The following is an 11,368-nucleotide window of genomic DNA, read 5'->3' as shown; positions in this document are numbered from 1 at the left end:
AAAAATAAAAATAAATAAAATACAATCTTAAAAAAAAAAAAAAAAAAAAAGGAAGGACAGAGCGAAGTTTCTCCGTGCACTCTCACACCCAGGCACACTGGAGTTATGTCCTCCTCCACTCCATTACCAGCTGTGTGGCCCTGGGGAAAAACTTAACCTCTCTGAGCCTCAGTCGCCACATTTCCAAATGGTGAAGGGTAATGCTATCTCATTATTAAAGGAAATAATGTATATAAACCGCCCAGGGCAGCGCCTGGTGCACAGACATGCCGGAGAGACAGCAGGTGTATAAGCCTCCCCCTTCACACCCTCTTGGCAAGCTCTGACCTCCCAGCAACAGGTGAAGCCCTTCAGTGGCCACCCCTCCCTGCCCCCCGCACCTGCATGTGCACACGGGCACACACACATGCGCACAACACAAGGGAGGGTCAGGTCGGAAAGAGTCTTGGCTGTGTGAGGCAATCACCGCCCTCAAAAGAACGTTTGCCTCTGACTTCGGCTCAGGTCACGTTCTCGCAGTTTGTGAGTTCAAGCCCCACAGCAGGCTCACAGCTATCAACACAGAGCCCGCTTCAGATCCCCTGCCTCCCCCACTCTCTCTCTCTGCCCCTCCCCTGCTTGCACCCCCTCAAAATAAATAAAACATTAAAAAAAGAAGAAGAAGAAGAATGTTTGCCTAAAACCCGAACAGCTCTGGGGTCTGTCTCCTCCAGGGCTGTGAGCAGCTTTGCTGCATAGTTATCTTCACATTGTCCCCCCTGCTCCCATCCAATCCCCATTCCAGCCACCGGAAAGGAAATTCTTCCTCACAGCCCTGGACACTGTCCAGGTTGGACAGCCCCGTGAAAGGTTTCCATTTTGGCCAGTTAAAGCACTTCCTACATAAGGGTCCCTTCTAATCTGTGGGAGAGGCCGGGTTTCACAGCAGTGGTGCTTGGTGAGAGCCTGAGTAGGGAAGCGAGTCAGGAAGAGGGTTCAAGATGTCAGATAAAAGGGGGCGGCAGGAGGGCCATCAGCCAGGAACCATTGGCGGCCAGAGGCAAGGCCTTCCCACGCTCACCTAACATCAGCAGGGGTGACTTCCTTTCCTTTCCTTGTGGTTACAGGGCCATGAGGACAGGCCATGCAGGTTCCCGTCTCCTCTCTAGCCTTCGAGCCAGGCATTATGTTCCCTGTCGCGCCGATGGAGTTACTAAGTTTAGAGAAGGGAAATCGTTGTCCCAGACCATGTAAATGATGAGAAACACTGTCACAGGTTCAAATCTCCTGGTTCCTAATCCAGAGCTCTTGGACCAGGATGCTTCTCTCATACTGCTACAAAATTAACACTAATAATAATAATAGCAACAATGTCACAGGGCTGGCACAGAGTAAGAGCTCAGGAAAATTTAGCTAAGGGCTATTAACTATCACACTCACTCCTGCAATAACCCAGAGAGGAACGTAGTAGAATCTTCATTTGCGAATGAGGAAACTGAAGCTCAGGGGTCAGCAAACTGGCCCATGGCCTGTTTTTGTAAATAAAGTTTTATTGGAATACAGCCCTGCTCATCCGTCCCTGTATTGCCCACAGCTGGTTTTGCACAGTAACACCAGAGGTGAGTGGTTACAACAGGGAATACAGAACCCAAAATGCCTCAAACATTTACTAGCCGGCTCTTCAAAGAAAAAAAAAAAAGGCATCCACCCCTGGTCTAAGTGATTTGGAAAAGCTCCCACCATTCTAGAGGGTAAAACCACGACTTGAGCCCAGACCTAATTCTAGAGCCTGCACCTGTAATTCCCGTGCCTTCCCACACTCCATTATTCAGTTTTTCAGGAACCCTCTCTTCATTACTGTTAGGGGCTGAATTGTGTCCCCCGCCAAATGTATGTGTTGCAGTCACCTCAGAATGTGACTATATTTGGAAATGGGGTCTCCATGGGGATAAGTCAAAGCAAGGTCCTTAGGGTGGCCCTGATTAATATGACTGGTGTCCTTCCAAGAAGAGGAAATCTGGACCCTGACACAGACAAAGAGAGGACCGCGCGAAGACACGGGGAGAAGACCGCCATCTAGAAGCCAAGGAGAGGGCCCTCAGAAGGAACCAACATCTTGACCTTGGACTTCCGGCCTCCTGGACTCTGAGAAGACAAGTTCCTCTAGATGAAGCCAACCAGTCTGTGGTGCTTGGATCCAGCAGCCCTGGCATATTAATACCATTGCCCATTCAGAGCCAGACACGGTTCTCGGGGAAAGCAAACAGGGCCTGGAACACGGCCCTCCATCAACATTCGTTACTGGGGTCATTATCCGAGCAGTCTGCTTGCGTTGACGTTTCATCCTCACAGAACGCCCATTCCCTGAATACTCTTTTATCCCATTTTACAGGTGAAACGTATGAAGCCCAGAGAGGGTGTGTACTTACCCAAGGTCACACAGCTAAGAGGAGAAGAAGATGTGGGCCAGTGTCCAGTGGGGTTGGGTATACTGGGCAGCAAATGAACGGTCAGACCACTGGCAACAGCCACTGCCTCCTCGGCTGGTTCAAGGAAGCCTCTCTATGCAGCAAACCAAGCAGTGGGTGGAACCCACGAGATATGCCCTGTGCCTGGCCCCCTGCCGTCGACACCCCACCATGCCCTGCCCACACGGGTTTTTGGTGACACGAGATCTATGGGACTGAGAATTACCTGCTCCCCTGGGAAGGCTCTGGGTGACTTGAAGTGTCATCATCGCCCATTGCCCTGCCTCTTGGCTTCTAGGAAAAAAATCATCAAAAATTTCATTGAGACTCAAGTTAAATCTTCTGGACTGTGTCTCCTTCTCCAGCACCGTCAGCTGGCGGGGTGCTGGAAAGTCTAGTGAGGTCCTCCGTGACAACCGCCTCGTTCAGAGCTTGGTGCAAGGGGACTCTGAATGACACCCCTTCCTCCGCCCTCGCTCCTCACTTCCTATGGGGCTCTTTTTAATAACGCCGAGGAGAAGAGCCAGGAGAAAGCCCTGATGCGTCCCGAGGACAAGAGGCAGGGGCCCTTGAGGGGGTGAGGAAAGACATTTCTCAGGAAAGGTCATTTACACAGGACCAGAAGTAGGAATGAGCCAAAGGAGAGGGGTATCTGAGATGTGCGCCGTGCTCCTGGGCCGACCAACGCATAGCGGTATGACCTTACGCATTTCCTTCTCAGTCTGGGCCTCTGCTTTTGAACTCATACAATATAGGGGTGGCTGGGGTCATATTAAAGTCCCTCCAAGTTCTACAAGCCTATGGCAGCTTTGGCATCGAATGCACACGAGAGAAAATTTGCTCCCATAGCTCTTTCGCATCCTGGAAAAGTACACATCACTCTGTCCAAAAATTGAACTGGGAGCGTCTCTGTCCTCCGTGAGACTGAGCTCTCCGGGGTCAGGGATGGGGTCCATCCAACGTGTGTGCCTCCCACGCCCAGGACAGAGCCTAGCACACAGTGGGAACCGAAATTTTGGCCTGTGTCTTTTAGAGACTTGAGGTTACCACCGAAAGTGAGAGGCGTCAGTAGAGACCATTTGGGGATCCCAATGCAATGAAATGATTTTTGTTTATTTTAAATGTTTTTCTTTATTTTTGAGAGAGAGAGACAGACAGGGCATGAGTGGGGCTGGGGCAGAGAGAGAGAGGGAGGGAGAGACAGAATCCGAAGCAGGCTCCAGGCTCCGAGCTGTCAGCACAGAGCCCGGCCCCGGGCTCGAACTCACGAACTGTGAGATCATGACCTGAGCCAAAGTCCGAGGCTTAACTGACTGAGCCACCCAGGCGCCCCTGAAATGATTTTTATTCAGATCCCCCATTCCCACGTTATCAGATGGAGTTGTGAGCACAGCCCCATGGGACATGCGTTACCACCCCTCCCCCAGTCCCAGATGCGGGAGAGGAATTCACATTGACAGAGCAGCAATTATGCACTCGCTGCTTAGAGTTGTCATCTCCCTTCATATCTCCTTTCACCCCAACCTGCCACATAGAGATTATCGGCCCCACGTTAGAGATAAAGGAAGCGAGGCTTACAGAAGGCAGATAACTCGCCCAAGGTGCTGAGTTAAGAGTCAATATCTAATCCCCAAACTGGGACTAATTCCAAAGTCCATGGCCCTCGTTCATTCAGTTCAAATATCAGCACATAACAGGTGCTGCTGCCCCATCGTGCCCCATGGCATCCCTGACCCTGAGAGACCCAGAAGCAGAAAGCTGAGGAGTGAGGGTGGGGTAACAGGGCAGGTACCTCCCTTCCCCACTGGAGGTCCCTCAGGCCAAAGCCTGGCCTAAAACAGGGAGAAAATGAGGGGCACCTGGGTGGCTCAGTGGGTTGAGGGCCCGACTTCGGCTCAGATCATGATCTCGCAGTTCACGAGTTCGAGCCCCGTGTCGGGCTCTGTGCTGACAGCTCGGAGCCTGGAGCCTGCTTCGGATTCTGTGTCTCCCTCTCTCTCTCTCTCTCTCTCTCTCTCTCTCTGCCCCTCCCCCACTCCCCCTCTGTCTCTCTCTCTCTCTCTCTCCCTCCCTCAAAACTAAACATTAAAAAAAATTTTTCAACAGGGAGAAAATGAAGTCTAAACTGGAAACGAGGTTGGCGTTGGAGAAGACTCAGGCCAGAAAACGTTCAGCTCTGCCACAAAGGGACGTTCCATCAAGCCCATCTGAAGGCAATGATTAGAGGAAAGCAAAGCTGTCTTGTGCTTACCTCTCACCGAGATCCACCTGTTCCAGGCCCTAGTTATAAAAGCCCGGGCCCATGGGCGTAGAGAGGCGCGGGGTTCCAGGGAGGGACGGGGCAGAGGGTCAAGGCCCCGCTGTGTGGGCTGAGGCCGTCCCTAGGAGGCTTGTGGCAGGAGCCGTAGGGGGAAAGCCTTCGGGCGGAGACCCGGTGTGCAAACAGAGGGACATCCAGCACGACTGCAGAAGGGAAGTGGACATGAAAAGGAAGAAGTGGGGGTCGGAAGGGAGGGGTTCACAGGGCCCCTGTAGGTCCAAGAGAGGATTCTGGGCTTTGTTGTAGTACGGGGTGGAGGTTGGAACAGTGAAGATGCCGGTTCTAGAAGCTCAAGAGGAAACCCAAGAGAGGACGGTGGCTTGGGTTGGGGACGATGGAGATGGGGGAGGGGAGGTGTACAAAGGATTTCAAGGAGCTCAGCAGTCACCTGTGGTGAAAGAGTCATTTCTATAATTTCTCCAGAGGAAATGCAGGACATCAGGACGAATCTGTGCTACTTTCGATCAAAAGATGTGCTTGACTAAGGGGGCCCTGGGCAGGCAGCCAGGCCTTGCCCCTGAGCTGTGATGCCGGGGGCATTGGAGCCGAGAGGGAAGGGAAGCAGCCCAGTGGTGGGGTAGAGCGGCCTCCAGCAGAGGCATGATCGAGTGATAGATGTACCGACACGGAAAGAATGCTTAGCAGGGCGCCTGGGTGGCCCAGTCGGTTAAGCGTCCGTCTTCGGCTCGGGTCGTGATCTCGGGGTTTGTGAGTTCGAGCCCCGTGTCAGGCTCTGCACTGACAGCTCAGAGCCTGGAGCCTGCTTCAGATTCTGTGTCTCCCCCTTCTCCGCCCCTCCCCGCTCCCGCTCTGTCTCTGTGTCTCAAATAAACGTTAAAAAGAAAAAAAAAATGCTTAGCGAAATCCCTCATTTCACAGCTAAGGCACAGTCTCCATTATCCGACAGGCCTGGGTTCATCCTGACCTTGCCACTGACTGGCTGGGGAAGCCACTTGACCGTGGTAGCCTAGATCTTTCTATCTGCAAAGCAGGTATGGTAAGCCCTCTCTCTCGTGAGTCTTGCAGGGGGGCTGGGAAAGTTACGTAAACTTGGTGAATCACCAAGCACAGTCCTTTACTGAGGCTCCGGAGGTAGAGAGCAGCTGGAAGATAGTCGGAAGTGAGGAAGACGAGGAATTGGCGACTGACCGGATGTGGGGAGTGAGAAAAAGGGCAGAGGCCAAGATGGCACTCAGATGTCTGCTCCAGTGCACCGTGGATGCCGGGATGTAGGATCCCTCCCACGGTTACCCCAGCCTGCCAGCCCCACCTGTAGGAGGCTGAGAAATACTCCACTCCTCTCTCTTCCGTCCCGCGTTGCCAAGAAATTCCCTAGAAGACCGGGTACCCATAAAAGTGAAAAGGAAAATGACCATCCATCAAGCATTTGCTACGTGCCAGCTGAGGGCTTTACTCTCACTGCGTCGTCATGTAAGCTCCCGACGGCCTGTGTGAGGAGGCAAATCCCGTCTCGTCTCCCCGGTGAGGAAACTGAGGCCCAGAGTGGGGACACCGCTCCCCCCAGGCGGCCCGGTGAATGAGGAGCAAGCAGGTCCCAGCCCCAAACCTGGGCCTGGCTCCCGCCCACCCGAGAGCTGCCGGGGCTGCGGACACCCTTGCTGGGGCCCTGCTGTTGCGAGCCCCCCACGCGGGCGGTCCACGCCCGTTCTGTCAGGTGACTGATTTAGTGGGGAGCCTCGTCAGGAACAGGCAGGCTCCTGAGCAAATTTGTGACCCCCACAACCAGGTGTTCCTGCCGCCTGGTGACGGCACCTGGATTACACGCGGCTGGAAGAGGAGCAGGCCCCGGCCTTTCGACACCGGGTTGCGGCAGCAACCTTTGCTTCTCGGGGACCTCCTACTCTCCAAAGTCTGTGCTCCCCGACAGCTGTGCGCCTCAAAGGCTGGTCCCTCGTAGCCCCTTACACATTCAGAACCTCGGGCCCCACTGGACCTTGGGAATCCGAATCTCCATTTGAAGAAGCTTGACAGGTGCCTGGCCTGCACGGGGACACAGCAGAAAGCGTTAGCCCCCAAGTCCAGAGACCCCTTTTTTTTTTTAAGTTTATTTATTTGAGAGCATGAGAAAGCGGGAGCAGGGGAGGGGCAGAGCGAGAGGGAGAGAGAGAATCCCCAGGAGGCTCTGTTCTGTCAGCGCAGAGCCCAGTGTGGGGCTCGATCCCATGAACTGTGAGATCATAACCCGAGCCGAAATCAAGAGTCGGACACGTGACAGACTGAGCCACTACAGGCGCCCCCAGGGACCTTGATAAGAGTCCTGACTGGCCGCTGAGATGAGGCTCTGTGACCCCCGGCGAGTCTGAGCCTCAGTTTCACCACTTATAAAATGAGGGTGTTAACACCGGATCCTCTCTAAAGCGATATCAGCAGGTGGAGGGAACGGAGGCCTGGGAAGTCAGACCGGCCTCCCTGCTTCTGGTAAGGACCGGCCAGCGCAGGGCAGAGCAACCCCCTGCACACAGCCCCTCCACCTCCGGTGACCCATCCGAGACCGTGGTCCATGTCGGTGAACGTGAGTGGACGAGTGAGTGAGGGAACTACGTGGTCCCGTGCCACGGGACAGGACCGTGCACGCGACGGTGAGGAGACCGTGGAGAACGCTGTTCAAGACGTGACCTTTATCACGTGCAGCTCTTCCTGAGAAGGTTTCCAGAAGAGCGCTGCGACGGAGAGAAGACAGCTTGCACAAATCACCGCCCCTCTCTGGGCTTCCTGTCCTCCTCGCCGCATCACCTCTAGGCTCTCCTCTAGCTCGTTCATTCGGAAAGGGCCCCTCCACAAAGAATACCTGTCCTGTGTCCGCAACGATTGTTTGCGGAGCAAAGAAAGGTGATCAGACTGGCCCGGGATAATATTTGCAACAGGTGTGGTATGAGGGTGGCGAAAAGAGGGACTTGAAGTCTTTTTCCTTTGGGCCTGACTCCGTGATTAAGAGTCAGGCGGGCAGAGCACCTGGGTGGCTCAGTCAGTTAGACGACCAACTCTCGGTTTGGGCTCAGGTCATGATCTTGAGGTTCCTGAGTTTGAGCCCCACACAGGGCTGTGCGCTGACCGTGCAGAGCCTGCTTGGGATTCTCTCTCTCTCTGCCCCTCCTTGCCTTTCGCTCTCTCCCTCTGTCAAAAATAAATATTAAGGGGCGCCTGGGTGGCGCAGTCGGTTAAGCGTCCGACTTCAGCCAGGTCACGATCTCGAGGTCCGGGAGTTCGAGCCCCGCGTTGGGCTCTGGGCTGACGGCTCGGAGCCTGGAGCCTGTTTCCGATCCTGTGTCTCCCTCTCTCTCTCTGCCCCTCCCCCGTTCATGCTCTGTCTCTCTCTGTCCCAAAAATAAATAAACGTTGAAAAAAAAATTTTTTTTTAAATAAATAAATAAATATTAAAAAAAATTTTTTTTTAACGTGTGGGAATTGTACAATAGGTCTGTGCGCTCTATGGCTGTATGCACAGAACACACCTCTAGGTAGAGAAACGACATGAGCAAGACACGGCAGCTGGCTGGGAGGACTGGCGGGCAATTAGCAGGTGGGAGAGGGAGCTGGAGGGGAAATTTTCCCCTTATGTCACTCTGGGCTTTTTTTCCCGTTTCTTTAGAAGCCGATTTCTGGTGAATTAGAAAAAACAATTTATGTGCCCGGATCAATCTAGTGAAGACATTTTGACACGGGTAGAGCTTCATATATTCCTGTCGCTTCTGGATTTTGCAGCTTGTGGGAGAGTAGTTCAGAAAGAGCCAGCCTCCTGCTTTGTTGGAACTTAATTCAAGAGTTTTTGATGTGTAAGCCTCTTACCTGGTCAAAAAATAAAGGAGGAAGAGGAAAAAAAAGAACAAGCTATTTTGAACGTGTTTATCTCATCCAGTCCCCAAATGGGGGCTACTGCCGACCCCTTCTTCCATTTGCGTAGATCGGCCCTCATTCCAAGTAAATTCACTTCTTTTATAAGCTGCTGATGCATGGATGTGCAGAAAGACTGGGCATCTTTTTTTATGGATAAAAAAAAGCCAACACTTAGCAGGAATAAGTGACTCGCTCATGCACACACAGGCAGTAAACCGGTTAAAATGTTTTCAGCTTAAGAGTAACAGAAGACTTGATTTATTTTTTTTTTCCAACGTTTATTTATTTTGGGGACAGAGAGAGACAGAGCATGAACGGGGGAGGGGCAGAGAGAGAGGGAGACACAGGATCGGAAACAGGCTCCAGGCTCTGAGCCATCAGCCCAGAGCCTGACGCGGGGCTCGAACTCACGGACCGCGAGATCGTGACCTGGCTGAAGTCGGACGCTTAACCGACTGCGCCACCCAGGCGCCCCAGAAGACTTGATTTAAAATGGCTTAAGCAGTAAAGGGCTTAGGAACTGGAAACGAGGGGGGATTCTGTTTGCTTAACTCGAGGGCAGGAAGATGTCAAAGGCTCAGCACGTTGCTGGTTTCTCTCCTCGTGGTCACAAGATGGCTGCAGCAAGGGTCACTTAAGGACACATTATCCAAACAAAGAGGACACTTTTTTTGCTGTGGATTTCTCTTATCAGCAATGAAATCCTTTCCCAGAAGCCCCAAGTGGGTTTCTGCTCAGGTCCTATCTCCCATATGACTGATTCATATGTCCATACCCAAACCAATCCTAACAAAGAGTTTGAGACCACCAAGGATGGCTTAAACCAGTCACGATTCATCCTCCTGGCGCTGAGTAGTCTCCCATTAGCACAGGATGTCCCCAAATTGAGTGTCCTCGGCAAGGGTAAAACAGCTGTTATGTACCCAGCCAACAATGTCATCCGGGTAGTAAATGATAAGTCCTCTCCTACAAAGCTGGATGTGACCTGGTTAACTAAGATCATTAACAAAACCCATTATTCAGTAAACTTTGCTGGGTACTTGCTACGTGCAAGGCAATCCATATAAGGTAGCAGGGATTCTGAAGTGAAAGGCATAGTCCTTTAAGGTCCTTCCCACTGCAGGGAGGAATGCAGACCAGCAAAGACACAAGTCCAGCTAAGCACGGCCAGAACCCCAAGGAAAGGAGGCTCCGGGGACTGCGGGAGGTGGAAGAGGAAACTGGCTGGCCCAGAAGGTTATGGGCAGATCTTCAAGAGAAGGGAGCCTTGAGAGGTGCCTGGGTGGCTCAGTCAGTTAAGCGTCTGACTCTTGATTTTGGCTCAGGTCATGATCTCACGGTTCATGAGACAGGCGCTGCACTGATGGTTCAGAGCCTGCTTGGGATTCTCTCCCTCTCTGCCTCTCCCCCCATTCATGCTCTCGCTCTCTCTCTCTCTCTCTCAAAAAATGAATAAACTTTAAAAAGAGAGAAGAGGAAGCCTTGAGCTGTGAACCAAAAGAACTGGAGATAACCAGGTAACGGCCAGTGAGGGGGATGGAGCAGAGAATAGCCTGCACAAAGCCTGGAGCCGGGGAAGCACAGTGTGCATGTGAGGGACCACGCGGTGGGCACAGGTGCAGCAGGCAGGGCAGCTGTCCTTGCTGAGCCTCATGGGGCAAACCTTTAGCCAGGAAGGTGAGAAAGTCAGACCGTCTTTAGTAGGGGTCTGACATCCCCAGGTTTACACTGTAGACGAGGAAATGGGAAGGAAAAAAACAAGGAGGAGGACTAAGCAAAGAAGCAACGAATGGAGAAGGACCGAGTCATTGCAGACAGCGACTGGGGCCAGACTCCGTCCTAGGCGCAGGGGGTCCGGCGTGAACTGGGCAGAAACGGCCCTGCCCTCACCATCGCCATCACCATCCAGATAGATGCTGACCACATGCTCTAAACCACTGGTCATCTCGGGTGTCAGGGGAGGCTCCAGGGAGGAAATGGGCTTCAGGCTGAGATCCAAAGGATGAGTAGGAGTGAGCTAACGAGGGACTGGAGAGGCGTTCCAGGCAGGGGAGCAGCATGTGCGGAGTCCCTGAAGTGCAGAACACGTGGCACGATCCAGGCACGGGGAGGCCGCCAGAGTAGCTGGAGCTCAGAGAACAGGAGAGCTGGAAGATACCTCTGGGCCGACGCCCTGGGCCGTCTTTAAGGGGCTTCCGATTTATGGAGAGAAAGAAACAGAAGAAACACAAGGAGGAAACAGGAAGAGAGAGGGCTAGAAGGCAAATTTCCTGAGTTCCAGCCATCGGAGATCCCATTGGCAGTTGAAAACCCCAGGATGGGATTTCAGAGTATGCAATGGCCTTGGGCCACGCTACCCAGCCAGGGATGGCGTGACAGCCTCCTGACAGTCCTGCACCCCCCCGCCCCCCCCTCCCCCAGCTCAGGGCCCTCCGCAAGGTGGGCCTCGGGCCTCTAGGGGGAAACCTTCAGAAGTGAGTGATTTGCCCCAAGGACCAGCAGCAGAGGGCCTGTCCTTTCCCCTGGCAGCTTCCAGACCTACTGCAGGTGGAGGCCATCAAAAAGAGATTAGCACGCAGCCCCGAGACACCTGCAGGGAGGAGCCTTACCGACCCTCTTGCTGGAAACTCCTCCAGCTGATGCGAAGGGAAGAAACCTGAGCTCTCTTTTGGCAGGAGTCAGAGAAGCCTTGGAAACACATTTCCCCAGGGCGGGGGGGGGGCTTTGCAAAATCCGCGATGGACTT

General features: G+C 53.2%; 1 long non-coding RNA gene across 1 annotated transcript; it reads right to left on the bottom strand.

Annotated features, from left to right (window-relative positions):
- Positions 1-6,153: 6,153 nt before the first annotated feature.
- LOC122480555 lies at positions 6,154-10,975 on the bottom strand. Its single transcript, XR_006296593.1, has 2 exons — positions 10,513-10,975; positions 6,154-6,768 (listed from the first exon to the last, which is right to left on the bottom strand). It is a non-coding gene; the product is annotated as an uncharacterized LOC122480555 (long non-coding RNA).
- Positions 10,976-11,368: the final 393 nt, after the last annotated feature.

Source organism: Prionailurus bengalensis, chromosome C1 (assembly GCF_016509475.1).
Source record: "Prionailurus bengalensis isolate Pbe53 chromosome C1, Fcat_Pben_1.1_paternal_pri, whole genome shotgun sequence".
Taxonomy (NCBI): domain Eukaryota; kingdom Metazoa; phylum Chordata; class Mammalia; order Carnivora; family Felidae; genus Prionailurus; species Prionailurus bengalensis.
Note: the sequence above shows the minus strand (reverse complement) of the source record. Positions and strands in the feature narration are given on the sequence as shown.